The sequence below is a fragment of the Chionomys nivalis genome, chromosome 9 (assembly GCF_950005125.1).
Source record: "Chionomys nivalis chromosome 9, mChiNiv1.1, whole genome shotgun sequence".
Lineage (NCBI taxonomy): Eukaryota > Metazoa > Chordata > Mammalia > Rodentia > Cricetidae > Chionomys > Chionomys nivalis.
The window spans coordinates 88,108,352-88,120,850 of record NC_080094.1 but is presented as its reverse complement, the minus strand read 5'-3'; positions in this window follow the sequence as shown (position 1 = coordinate 88,120,850).

The following is a 12,499-nucleotide window of genomic DNA, read 5'->3' as shown; positions in this document are numbered from 1 at the left end:
GAGGTGTAGACAAATTGTTTCACTGGCTTTAAATTGGTTAAGCTTTTGTTGGTGTTTGTTCCTTTGTATGTCTTGGATGTGAATTCTTCTTCAGGCACATTCACATGCTAGTATTTTCTTCTTCTAACCATCTTGCCTTACTCTGCTTGGTGGTGTCTCTGAAGCATGCTGGCTCATGGTGATAGAGCTGTGAGTCTTTATTATCCTAACAAAATATTTTTCCTGATTCAGTCCCAACAACCTGGGTCCTGGCTGTATGTCTGCACTTGGCCTCATCAAACTCAGCAGGCATGCTCTTAACCACCAAGACATCTCTCCTGCCTCTTCCTTCTGCTTCCAGTAGAGGGCACCAAACCTCATTTTGAAGCAATTATGTGATATCCAGGAATCGAACTTCTGATCTTTGGAAGAGCAGGCAATGCTCTTAACCACTGAGCCATCTCTCCGACCCGTTTTTCCACTACTTTAACTAAACCAGGTTTATTCAATGTAGTGTGTGGATCACATCTGCATTCCCCTAACATGTGGAGTACAGGGGTCTCCATGGACCTATTGGCTGTTCATGTACCTGATAGAGGAAGTCAGGATAAATTGTTTCTCTGGCTTTAAATTGGTTATTATTTTGCTGGTGTTTGTAGTCCTTTGATTGTCTTGGATGTGAGTTCCCTTTAAGGCACATTAATATGCCAGTGTTTTCTTCTTCTAGCCATCTTGCCTTACTCTCCTTAGTGTTGTCTCTGAAGCACGATGTCTCATGGTGATAGAGCTGTGAGTCTTTAACATCCTAAAAAAATGTTTGCCCAATTCAGTCACAATAACGTGGGCCCTGGCCTTTGCCCTGACTCTATGTCTGCACTTGGCCTCATCAAACTCAGCAGCCAATGCTCTTTAGCACTGAGCCATCTCTCCTGCCTCTTCCTTCTGTTGCCAGTAGATGGCACCAAATCTCATTTTGAGAGCAAAACTGTGGTTGCCAGGAATCGAACTTCAGACCTTTAGAAGGGCAGCCAGGATTCTTAACCACTGAACTATCTCTCGAGCGCTTCTTTCTGCATGAAAAAGAGGGCACAAGACCTCAGTGCAGATGGTTGTGAGCCATTATGTGGTTGTTTGAAATTGGCTACAGGAGGAAGAAAGAGCACGAAATGCTCTTAAACACTGAGCCATCTATCCAACCCGTTTTTCTACTTCTTTACCTAAACCAGATGTACTCAATGATGTGTGGATCACATCTGCATTTTCCTAACATTTGAAGTACAGGGGTCTCCATGGATATGTGGGCCATTCGTGTACCTCATAGAGGAGGTCTAGACAAATTGTTTCACAGGCTTTAAATTGGTTAAGCTTTTGTTGGTGTTTGTTCCTTTGTATGTCTTGGATGTGAGTTCTTCTTCAGGCACATGCACATGCTAGAATATTCTTCTTCTATACATCTTGCCTTACTCTGCTTGGTGGTGTCCCTGAAGCATGCTGGCTCATGGTGATAGATCTGTGATTCTTTATTATCCTAACAAAATGTTTTTCCTAATTCAGTGCCAACAACCTGGGCCATTGCTGTATGTCTACACTTGGCCTCATCAAACTCAGCAGGCATGCTCTTAAGCACCAAGACATCTCTCCTGCCTCTTCCTTCTGCTTCCAGTAGAGGGCACCAAACCTCATTTTGAAGCAATTATGTGATGTCCAGGAATCGAACTTCTGATCTTTGGAAGAGCAGGCAATGCTCTTAACCACTGAGCCATCTCTACGACGCGTTTTTCAACTTCTTTAACTAAACCAGGTTTACTCAATGTGGTGTGTGGATCACATCTGCATTCCCCTAACATGTGGAGTACAGGGGTCTCCATGGACCTATTGGCTGTTCATGTACCTCATAGAGGAGGTCAGGATAAATTGTTTCTCTGGCTTTAAATTGGTTAACATTTTGCTGGTGTTTGTAGTTTTTTGATTGTCTTGGATGTAAGTTCTCTTTAAGGCACATGAACATGCCAATGTTTTCTTCTTCTAGCCATCTTGCCTTACTCTCCTTAGTGTTGTCTCTGAAGCACGATGTCTCATGGTGATAGATCTTTGAGTCTTTAACATCCTAAAAAAAGTTTGCCCAATTCAGTCACAATAACGTGGGCCCTGGCCTTTGCCGTGACTCTATGTCTGCACTTGGCCTCATCAAACTCAGCAGCCAATGCTCTTAAGAACTGAGCCATCTCTCCTGACTCTTCCTTCTGTTGCCAGTAGATGGCACCAAATCTCATTTTGAGAGCAAAACTGTGGTTGCCAGGAATCGAACTTCTGACCTTTAGAAGGGCAGCCAGTAATCTTAACCACTGAGCTATCTCTCGAGCGCTTTTTTTCTGCATGCAAAAGAGGGCACAAGACCTCAGTGCAGATGGTTGTGAGCCATTATGTGGTTGCTTGAAATTGGATACAGGAGGAAGAAAGAGCACGAAATGCTCTTAAACACTGAGCCATCTCTTCAACCCGTTTTTCTACTTCTTTACCTAAACCAGATGTACTCAATGATGTGTGGATCACATCGGCATTTTCCTAACATTTGAAGTACAGGAGTCTCCATGGATCTGTTGGCCATGCGTGTACCTCATAGAGGAGGTCTAGACAAATTGTTTCACTGGCTTTAAATTGGTTAAGCTTTAGTTGGTGTTTGTTCCTTTGTATGTCTTGGATGTGAGTTCTTCTTCAGGCACATGAACATGCTAGTATTTTCTTCTTCTAACCATCCTGCCTTGCTCTGCCTGGTGGTGGCTCTGAAGCATGCTGGCTCATGGTGATAGAGCTGTGAGTCTTTAGTATCCTACCAAAATGTTTTGCCTGATTCAGTCCCAACCTCCTGGGCCCTGGCTGTATGTCTGTAATTGGCCTCATCAAACTCAGCAGGCATGCTCTTAACCACCAAGACATCTCTCCTGTCTCTTCCTTCTGCTTCCAGTAGAGGGCACCAAACCTCATTTTTGAAACAATTCTGTGATGTCCAGGAATCGAACTTCTGATCTTTGGAAGAGCAGGCAATGCTCTTAACCACTGAGCCATCTCTCCCACCCGTTTTTCAACTTCTTTAACTAAACCAGGAAAATTCAATGTGGTGTGTGGATCACATCTGCATTCCCCTAACATGTGGAGTACAGGGGTCTCCATGGACCTATTGGCTGTTCATGTACCTCATAGAGGAGGTCAGCATAAATTGTTTCTCTGGCTTTAAATTGGTTAACATTTTGCTGGTGTTTGTAGTCCTTTGATTGTCTTGGATGTGAGTTCTCTTTAAGGCACATGAACATGCCAGTGTTTTCTTCTTCTAGCCATCTTGCCTTACTCTCCTTAGTGTTGTCTCAGAAGCACGATGTCTCATGGTGATAGAGCTGTGAGTCTTTAACATCCTAAAAAAACGTTTGCCCAATTCAGTCACAATAACGTGGGCCCTGGCCTTTGCCCTGACTCTATGTCTGCTCTTGGCCTCATCCAACTCAGCAGCCAATGCTCTTAAGCACTGAGCCATCTCTCCTGCCTCTTCCTTCTGTTGCCAGTAGATTGCACCAAATCTCATTTTGAGAGCAAAACTGTGGTTGCCAGGAATCGAACTTCTGACCTTTAGAATTGCAGCCGGGATTCTTAACCACTGAGCTATCTCTCGAGCGCTTCTTTCTGCATGCAAAAGAGGGCACAAGACCTCAGTGCAGATGGTTGTGAGCCATTATGTGGTTGCTTGAAATTGGATACAGGAGGAAGAAAGAGCACGAAATGCTCTTAAACACTTAGCCATCTCTCCGACCCGTTTTTCTACTTCTTTACCTAAACCAGATGTACTCAATGATGTGTGGATCACATTCGCATTTTCCTAACATTTGAAGTACAGGGGTCTCCATGGATCTGTTGGCCATTCGTGTACCTCATAGAGGAAGTCTAGACAAATTGTTTCACTGGCCTTAAATTGGTTAAGCTTTAGTTGGTGTTTGTTCCTTTGTATGTCTTGGATGTGAGTTCTTCTTCAGGCACATGAACATGCTAGTATTTTCTTCTTCTAACCATCCTGCCTTACTCTGCTTGGTGGTGTCTCTGAAGCATGATGGCTCATGGTGAGAGAGCTGTGAGTCTTTATTGTCCTAACAAAATGTTTTGCCTGATTCAGTCCCAAGAACCTGGGCCCTGGCCTCATCAAAATCATCAGGCATGCTCTTAACCACCAAGACATCTCTCCTGCCTCTTCCTTCTGCTTCCAGTAGAGGGCACCAAACCTCATTTTGAAGCAATTATGTGATGTCCAGGAATCAAAGTTCTGATCTTTGGAAGAGCAGGCAATGCTCTTAACCACTGAGCCATCTCTACGACGCGTTTTTCAACTTCTTTAACTAAACCAGGTTTACTCAATGTGGTGTGTGGATCACATCTGCATTCCCCTAACATTTGGATTACAGGGGTCTCCATGGATCTGTTGGCCATTCGTGTACCTCATAGAGGAGGTCTAGACAAATTGTTTCACTGGCTTTAAATTGGTTAAGCTTTTGTTGGTGTTTGTTCCTTTGTATGTCTTGGATGTGAGTTCTTCTTCAGGCACATGAACATGCTAGTATTTTCTTCTTCTAACCATCCTGCCTTACTCTGCTTGGTGGTGGCTCTGAAGCATGCTGGCTCATGGTGATAGAGCTGTGAGTCTTTATTATCCTAACAAAATGTTTTGCCTGATTCAGTCCCAACAACCTGGGCCCTGGCTGTATGTCTGTAATTGGCCTCATCAAACTCAGCAGGCATGCTCTTAACCACCAAGACATCTCACCTGCCTCTTCCTTCTGCTTCCAGTAGAGGGCACCAAACCTCATTTTGAAGCAATAATGTGATGTCCAGGAATCGAACTTCTGATCTCTGGAAGAGCAGGCAATGCTCTTAACCACTGAGCCATCTCTCCGAACCGTTTTTCAACTTCTTTAACTAAACCAGGTTTACTAAATGTGGTGTGTGGATCACATCTGCATTCCCCTAACATGTGGAGTACAGGGGTCTCCATGGACCTATTGGCTGTTCATGTACCTGATAGAGGAGGTCAGCATAAATTGTTTCTCTTGCTTTAAAGTGGTCAACATTTTGCTGGTGTTTGTAGTCCTTTGATTGTCTTGGATGTGAGTTCTCTTTAAGGCACATGAACATGCCAGTGTTTTCTTCTTCTAGCCATCTTGCCTTACTCTCCTTAGTGTTGTCTCTGAAGCACGATGTCTCATGGTGATAGAGATGTGAGTCTTTAACATTCTAAAAAAACTTTTGCCCACTTCAGTCACAATAACGTGGGCCCTGGCCTTTGCCGTGACTCTATGTCTGCACTTGGCCTCATCCAACTCAGCAGGCAATGCTGTTAATCACTGAGCCATCTCTCCTGCCTCTTCCTTCTGTTGCCAGTAGATGGCACCAAATCTCATTTTGAGAGCAAAACTGTGGTTGCCAGGAATCGAACTTCTGACCTTTAGAAGGGCAGCCAGGTTTCTTAACCACTGAGCTATCTCTCGAGCGCTTTTTTCTGCATGTAAAAGAGGGCACAAGACCTCAGTGCAGATGGTTGTGAGCCAATATGTGGTTGCTTGAAATTGGATACAGGAGGAAGAAAGAGCACGAAATGCTCTTAAACACTTAGCCATCTCTCCAATCCGTTTTTCTACTTCTTTACCTAAACCAGATGTACTCAATGATGTGTGGATCACATCTGCATTTTCCTAACATTTGAAGTACAGGGGTCTCCATGGATCTGTTGGCCATTCGTGTACCTCATAGAGGAGGTGTAGACAAATTGTTTCACTGGCTTTAAATTGGTTAAGCTTTTGTTGGTGTTTGTTCCTTTGTATGTCTTGGATGTGAGTTCTTCTTCAGGCACATGAACATGCTAGTATTTTCTTCTTCTAACCATCCTGCCTTACTCTGCTTGGTGGTGGCTCTGAAGCATGCTGGCTCATGGTGATAGAGCTGTGAGTCTTTATTATCCTAACAAAATGTTTTGCCTGATTCAGTCCCAACAACCTGGGCCCTGGCTGTATGTCTGTAATTGGCCTCATCAAACTCAGCAGGCATGCTCTTAACCACCAAGACATCTCACCTGCCTCTTCCTTCTGCTTCCAGTAGAGGGCACCAAACCTCATTTTGAAGCAATAATGTGATGTCCAGGAATCGAACTTCTGATCTTTGGAAGAGCAGGCAATGCTCTTAACCACTGAGCCATCTCTCCGAACCGTTTTTCAACTTCTTTAACTAAACCAGGTTTACTAAATGTGGTGTGTGGATCACATCTGCATTCCCCTAACATGTGGAGTACAGGGGTCTCCATGGACCTATTGGCTGTTCATGTACCTGATAGAGGAGGTCAGCATAAATTGTTTCTCTTGCTTTAAAGTGGTCAATATTTTGCTGGTGTTTGTAGTCCTTTGATTGTCTTGGATGTGAGTTCTCTTTAAGGCACATGAACATGCCAGTGTTTTCTTCTTCTAGCCATCTTGCCTTACTCTCCTTAGTGTTGTCTCTGAAGCACGATGTCTCATGGTGATAGAGATGTGAGTCTTTAACATTCTAAAAAAACTTTTGCCCACTTCAGTCACAATAACGTGGGCCCTGGCCTTTGCCGTGACTCTATGTCGGCACATGGCCTCATCCAACTCAGCAGCCAATGCTCTCAAGCACTGAGCCATCTCTCCTGCCTCTTCCTTCTGTTGCCAGTAGATGGCACCAAATCTCATTTTGAGAGCAAAACTGTGGTTGCCAGGAATCGAACTTCTGACCTTTAGAAGGGCAGCCAGGTTTCTTAACCACTGAGCTATCTCTCGAGCGCTTTTTTCTGCATGTAAAAGAGGGCACAAGACCTCTGTGCAGATGGTTGTGAGCCATTATGTGGTTGCTTGAAATTGGATACAGGAGGAAGAAAGAGCACGAAATGCTCTTAAACACTTAGCCATCTCTCCAACCCGTTTTTCTACTTCTTTACCTAAACCAGATGTACTCAATGATGTGTGGATCACATCTGCATTTTCCTAACATTTGAAGTACAGGGGTCTCCATGGATCTGTTGGCCATTCGTGTACCTCATAGAGGAGGTCTAGACAAATTGTTTCACTGGCTATAAATTGGTTAAGATTTTGTTGGTGTTTGTTCCTTTGTATATCTTGGATGTGAGTTCTTCTTCAGGCACATGAACATGCTAGTATTTTCTTCTTCTAACCATCCTGACTTACTCTGCTTGGTGGTGGCTCTGAAGCATGCTGGCTCATGGTTATAGAGCTGTGAGTCTTTATTATCCTAACAAAATATTTTGCCTGATTCAGTCCCAACAACCTGGACCATGGCTGTATGTCTGCACTTGGCCTCATCAAACTCAGTAGGCATGCTCTTAAGCACCAAGACGTCTCTCCTGCCTCTTCCTTCTGCTTCCAGTAGAGGGCACCAAACCTCATTTTGAAGCAATTATGTGTTGTCCAAGAATCGAACTTCTGATCTTTGGAAGAGCAGGCAATGATCTTAACCACTGAGCCATCTCTCCGACCCGTTTTTCAACTTCTTTAACTAAACCAGGTTTACTCAAAGTGGTGTGTGGATCACATCTGCATTCCCCTAACATGCGGATTACAGGGGTCTCCATGGATCTGTTGGCCATTCGTGTACCTCATAGAGCAGGTCTAGACAAATTGTTTCACTGGCTCTAAATTGGTTAAGCTTTTGTTGGTGTTTGTTCCTTTGTATGTCTTGGATGTGAGTTCTTCTTCAGGCACATGAACATGCTAGTATTTTCTTCTTCTAACCATCCTGCCTTACTCTGCTTGGTGGTGGCTCTGAAGCATGCTGGCTCATGGTGATAGAGCTGTGAGTCTTTATTATCCTAACAAAATGTTTTGCCTGATTCAGTCCCAACAACCTGGGTCCTGGCTGTATGTCTGCACTTGTCCTCATCAAACTCAGCAGGCATGCTCTTAACCACCAAGACATCTCTCCTGCCTCTTCCTTCTGCTTCGAGTAGAGGGCACCAAATCTCATTTTGAAGCAATTATGTGATGTCCAGGAATCGAACTTCTGATCTTTGGAAGAGCAGGCAATGCTCTTAACCACTAATCCACCTCTCCGACCCGTTTTTCAACTTCTTTAACTAAACCAGGTTTACTCAATGTGGTGTGTGGATCACATCTGCATTCCCCTAACATGTGGACTACATGGGTCTCCATGGACCTATTGGCTGTTCATGTACCTCATAGAGGAGGTCAGGATAAATTGTTTCTCTGGCTTTAAAGTGGTTAACATTTTGCTGGTGTTTGTAGTCCTCTGATTGTCTTGGATGTGAGTTCTCTTTAAGGCACATGAACATGCCAGTGTTTTCTTCTTCTAGCCATCTTTCCTTACTCTCCTTAGTGTTGTCTCTGAAGCACGATGTCTCATGGTGATAGAGCTGTGAGTCTTTAACATCCTAAAAAAACGTTTGCCCAATTCAGTCACAATAACGTGGGCCCTGGCCTTTGCCCTGACTCTATGTCTGCACTTGGCCTCATCAAACTCAGCAGCCAATGCTCTTAAGCACTGAGCCATCTCTCCTGCCTCTTCCTTCTGTTGCCAGTAGACGGCACCAAATCTCATTTTGAGAGCAAAACTGTGGTTGCCAGGAATCGAACTGCTGACCTTTAGCAGCGCAGCCAGGATTCTTAACCACTGAGCTATCTCTCGAGCGCTTCTTTCTGCATCCAAAAGAGGGCACAAGACCTCAGTGCAGATGGTTGTGAGCCATTATGTGGTTGCTTGAAATTGGATGCAGGAGGAAGAAAGAGCACGAAATGCTCTTAAACACTGAGCCATCTCTCCAACCCGTTTTTCTACTTCTTTACCTAAACCAGATGTACTCAATGATGTGTGGATCACATATGCATTTTCCTAACATTTGAAGTACAGGGATCTCCATGGATCTGTTGGCCATTCGTGTACCTCATAGAGGAGGTCTAGACAAATTGTTTCACTGGCTTTAAATTGGTTAAGCTTTTGTTGGTGTTTGTTCCTTTGTATGTCTTGGATGTGAGTTCTTCTTCAGGCACATGAACATGCTAGTATTTTCTTCTTCTAACCATCCTGCCTTACTCTGCTTGATGGTGGCTCTGAAGCATGCTGGCTCATGGTGATAGAGCTGTGAGTCTTTATTATCCTAACAAAATGTTTTGCCTGATTCAGTCCCAACAACCTGAGTCCTGGCTGTATGTCTGCACTTGGCCTCATCAAACTCAGCAGGCATGCTCTTAACCACCAAGACATCTCTCCTGCCTCTTCCTTCTGCTTCCAGTAGAGGGCACCAAACCTCATTTTGAAGCAATTATGTGATGTCCAGGAATCGAACTTCTGATCTTTGGAAGAGCAGGCAATACTCTTAACCACTGAGCCATCTCTCCGACCCGTTTTTCCACTTCTTTAACTAAACCAGGTTTACTCAATGTGGTGTGTGGATCACATCTGCATTCCCCTAACATGTGGAGTACAGGGGTCTCCCTGGACCTATTGGCTGTTCATGTACTTGATAGAGGAAGTCAGCATAAATTGTTTCTCTGGCTTTAAAGTGGTTAACATTTTGCTGGTGTTTGTAGTCCTTTGATTGTCTTGGATGTGAGTTCTCGTTAAGGGACATGAACATGCCAGTGTTTTCTTCTTCTAGCCATCTTTCCTTACTCTCCTTAGTGTTGTCTCTGAAGCACGTTGTCTCATGGTGATAGAGCTGTGAGTCTTTAACATCCTAAAAAAACCTTTGCCTAATTCAGTCACAAAAACGTGGGCCCTGGCCTTTGCCCTCACTCTCTGTCTGCACTAGGCTACATCAAACTCAGCAGGCAATGCTCTTAACCACTGAGCCATCTCTCTTGTCTCTTCCTTCTGTTGCCAGTAGATGGCACCAAATCTCATTTTGAGAGCAAAACTGTGGTTGCCAGGAATCGAACTTCTGACCTTTTGAAGGGCAGCCAGGATTCTTAACCACTGAGCTATCTCTCGAGCGCTTCCTTCTGCACCCAAAAGAGGGCACAAGACCTCAGTGCAGATGGTTGTGAGCCATTATGTGGTTGCTTGAAATTGAATACAGGTGGATGAAAGAGCACGAAATGCTCTTAAACACTGAGCCATCTCTCCAACCCGTTTTTCTACTTCTTTACCTAAACCAGATGTACTCAATGATGTGTGGATCACATCTGCATTTTCCTAACCTTTGAAGTACAAGGGTCTCCATGGATCTGTTGGCCATTCGTGTACCTCATAGAGGAGGTCTAGACAAATTGTTTCACTGGCTTTAAATTGGTTAAGTTTTGTTGGTTTTTGTTCCTTTGTATGTCTTGGATGTGAGTTCTTCTTCAAGCACATGATCATGCTGGTATTTTCTTCTTCTAACCATCTTGCCTTACTCTGCTTGGTGGTGTCTCTGAAGCATGCTGGCTCATGGTGATAGAGCTGTGAGTCTTTATTATCCTAACAAAAAGTTTTGCCTGATTCAGTCCCAACAACCTTGGCCTTGGCTGTATGTCTGCACTTGGCCTCATCAAACTCAGCAGGCATGCTCTTAAGCACCAAGACATCACTCCTGCCTCTTCCTTCTGCTTCCAGTAGAGGGCACCAAACCTCATTTTGAAGCAATTATGTGATGTCCAGGAATGGAACTTCTGATCTTTGGAAGAGAAGGCAATGGTCTTAACCACTGAGCCATCTCTCCGACCCGTTTTTCAACTTCTTTAACTAAACCAGGTTTACTCAATGTGGTGTGTGGATCACATCTGCATTCCCCTAATATGTGGAGTACAGGGGTCTCCATGGACCTATTGGCTGTTCATGTACCTCATAGAGGAGGTCAGGATAAATTGTTTCTCTTGCTTTAAATTGGTTAACATTTTGCTGGTGATTGTAGTCCTTTGATTGTCTTGGATATGAGTTCTCTTTAAGGCACATGAACATGCCAGTGTTTTCTTCTTCAAGCCATCTTGCCTTACTCTCCTTAGTGTTGTCTCTGAAGCACGTTGTCTCATGGTGATAGAGCTGTGAGTCTTTAACATGCTAAAAAAACGTTTGCCTAATTCGGTAACAATAACGTGGGCCCTGGCCTTTGCCCTGACTCTATGTCTGCACTTGGCCTCATCAAACTCAGCAGGCTATGCTCTTAAGCACTGAGCCATCTCTAGTGCCTCTTCCTTCGGTTGCCAGTAGATGACACCAAATCTCATTTTGAGAGCAAAACTGTGGTTGCCAGGAATCGAACTTCTGAACTTTAGAAGGACAGCCAGGATCCTTAACCACTGAGCTATCTCTCTAGTGCTTCTTTCTGCATCCAAAAGAGGGCACAAGACCTCAGTGCAGATGGTTGTGAGCCATTATGTGGTTGCTTGAAATTGAATACAGGAGGATGAAAGAGCACGAAATGCTCTTAAACACTGAGCCATCTCTCCAACCCGGGTTTCTACTTCTTTACCAAAACCAGATGTACTCAATGATGTGTGGATCACATCTGCATTTTCCTAACATTTGAAGTACAGGGGTCTCCATGGATCTGTTGGCCATTCTTGTACCTCATAGAGGAGGTCTAGACAAATTGTTTCACTGGCTTTAAGCTTTTGTTGGTGTTTGTTCCTTTGTATGTCTTGGATGTGAGTTCTTCTTCAAGCACATGAACATGCTAGTATTTTCTTCTTCTAACCATCTTGCCTTACTCTGATTGGTGGTGTCTCTGAAGCATGCTGGCTCATGGTGATAGAGCTGTGAGTCTTTATTATCCTAACAAAATGTTTTGCCTGATTCAGTCCCAACAACCTGGGCCCTGGCTGTATGTCTGCACTTGGCCTCATCAAACTCAGCAGGCATGCTCTTAAGCACCAAGACATCTCTCCTGCCTCTTCCTTCTGCTTCCAGTAGAGGGCACCAAACCTCATTTTGAAGCAATTATGTGATGTCCAGGAATCGAACTTCTGATCTTTGGAAGAGCAGGCAATGCTCTTAACCACTGAGCCATCTCTCCGACCCGTTTTTCAACTTCTTTTTTTTTTTTTACTTTTTTATTTATTTTTATTCTTTTTTAATTAAAATTTCCACCTGCTCCCCATATCCCATTTCCCTCCCCTCCTCCCAAATATTGCCCTCCCCCCACTTCCCTCCCCTTATCCCCACTCCTCTTCTCCTCCCCCCACTCCATTCCCCCTCCCTCTCGATACTGAAGAGCAGTCCAAATTCCCTGCCCTGCGGGAAGACCAAGGTCCTTCTATCTACGTCCAGAAAGGTGAGCGTCCAAACAGGCTAAGCTCCTACAAAGCCAGTTCATGTATTAGGATCGAAACCTAGTGCCAGCCATTGTCCTTGGCTTCTCATCAGTCTTCATTGACCGCCATGCTCAGAGAGTCCGGAATCAACCCATGCTTATTCAGTCCCAGACCAGCTGGCCTTGGTGGGCTCCCAATAAATCAGTTCCACTGTCACAGTGGGTGGGTGCATCCCTCGTGGTCCTGATTTTTTGCTCATGTTCTCCCTCCTT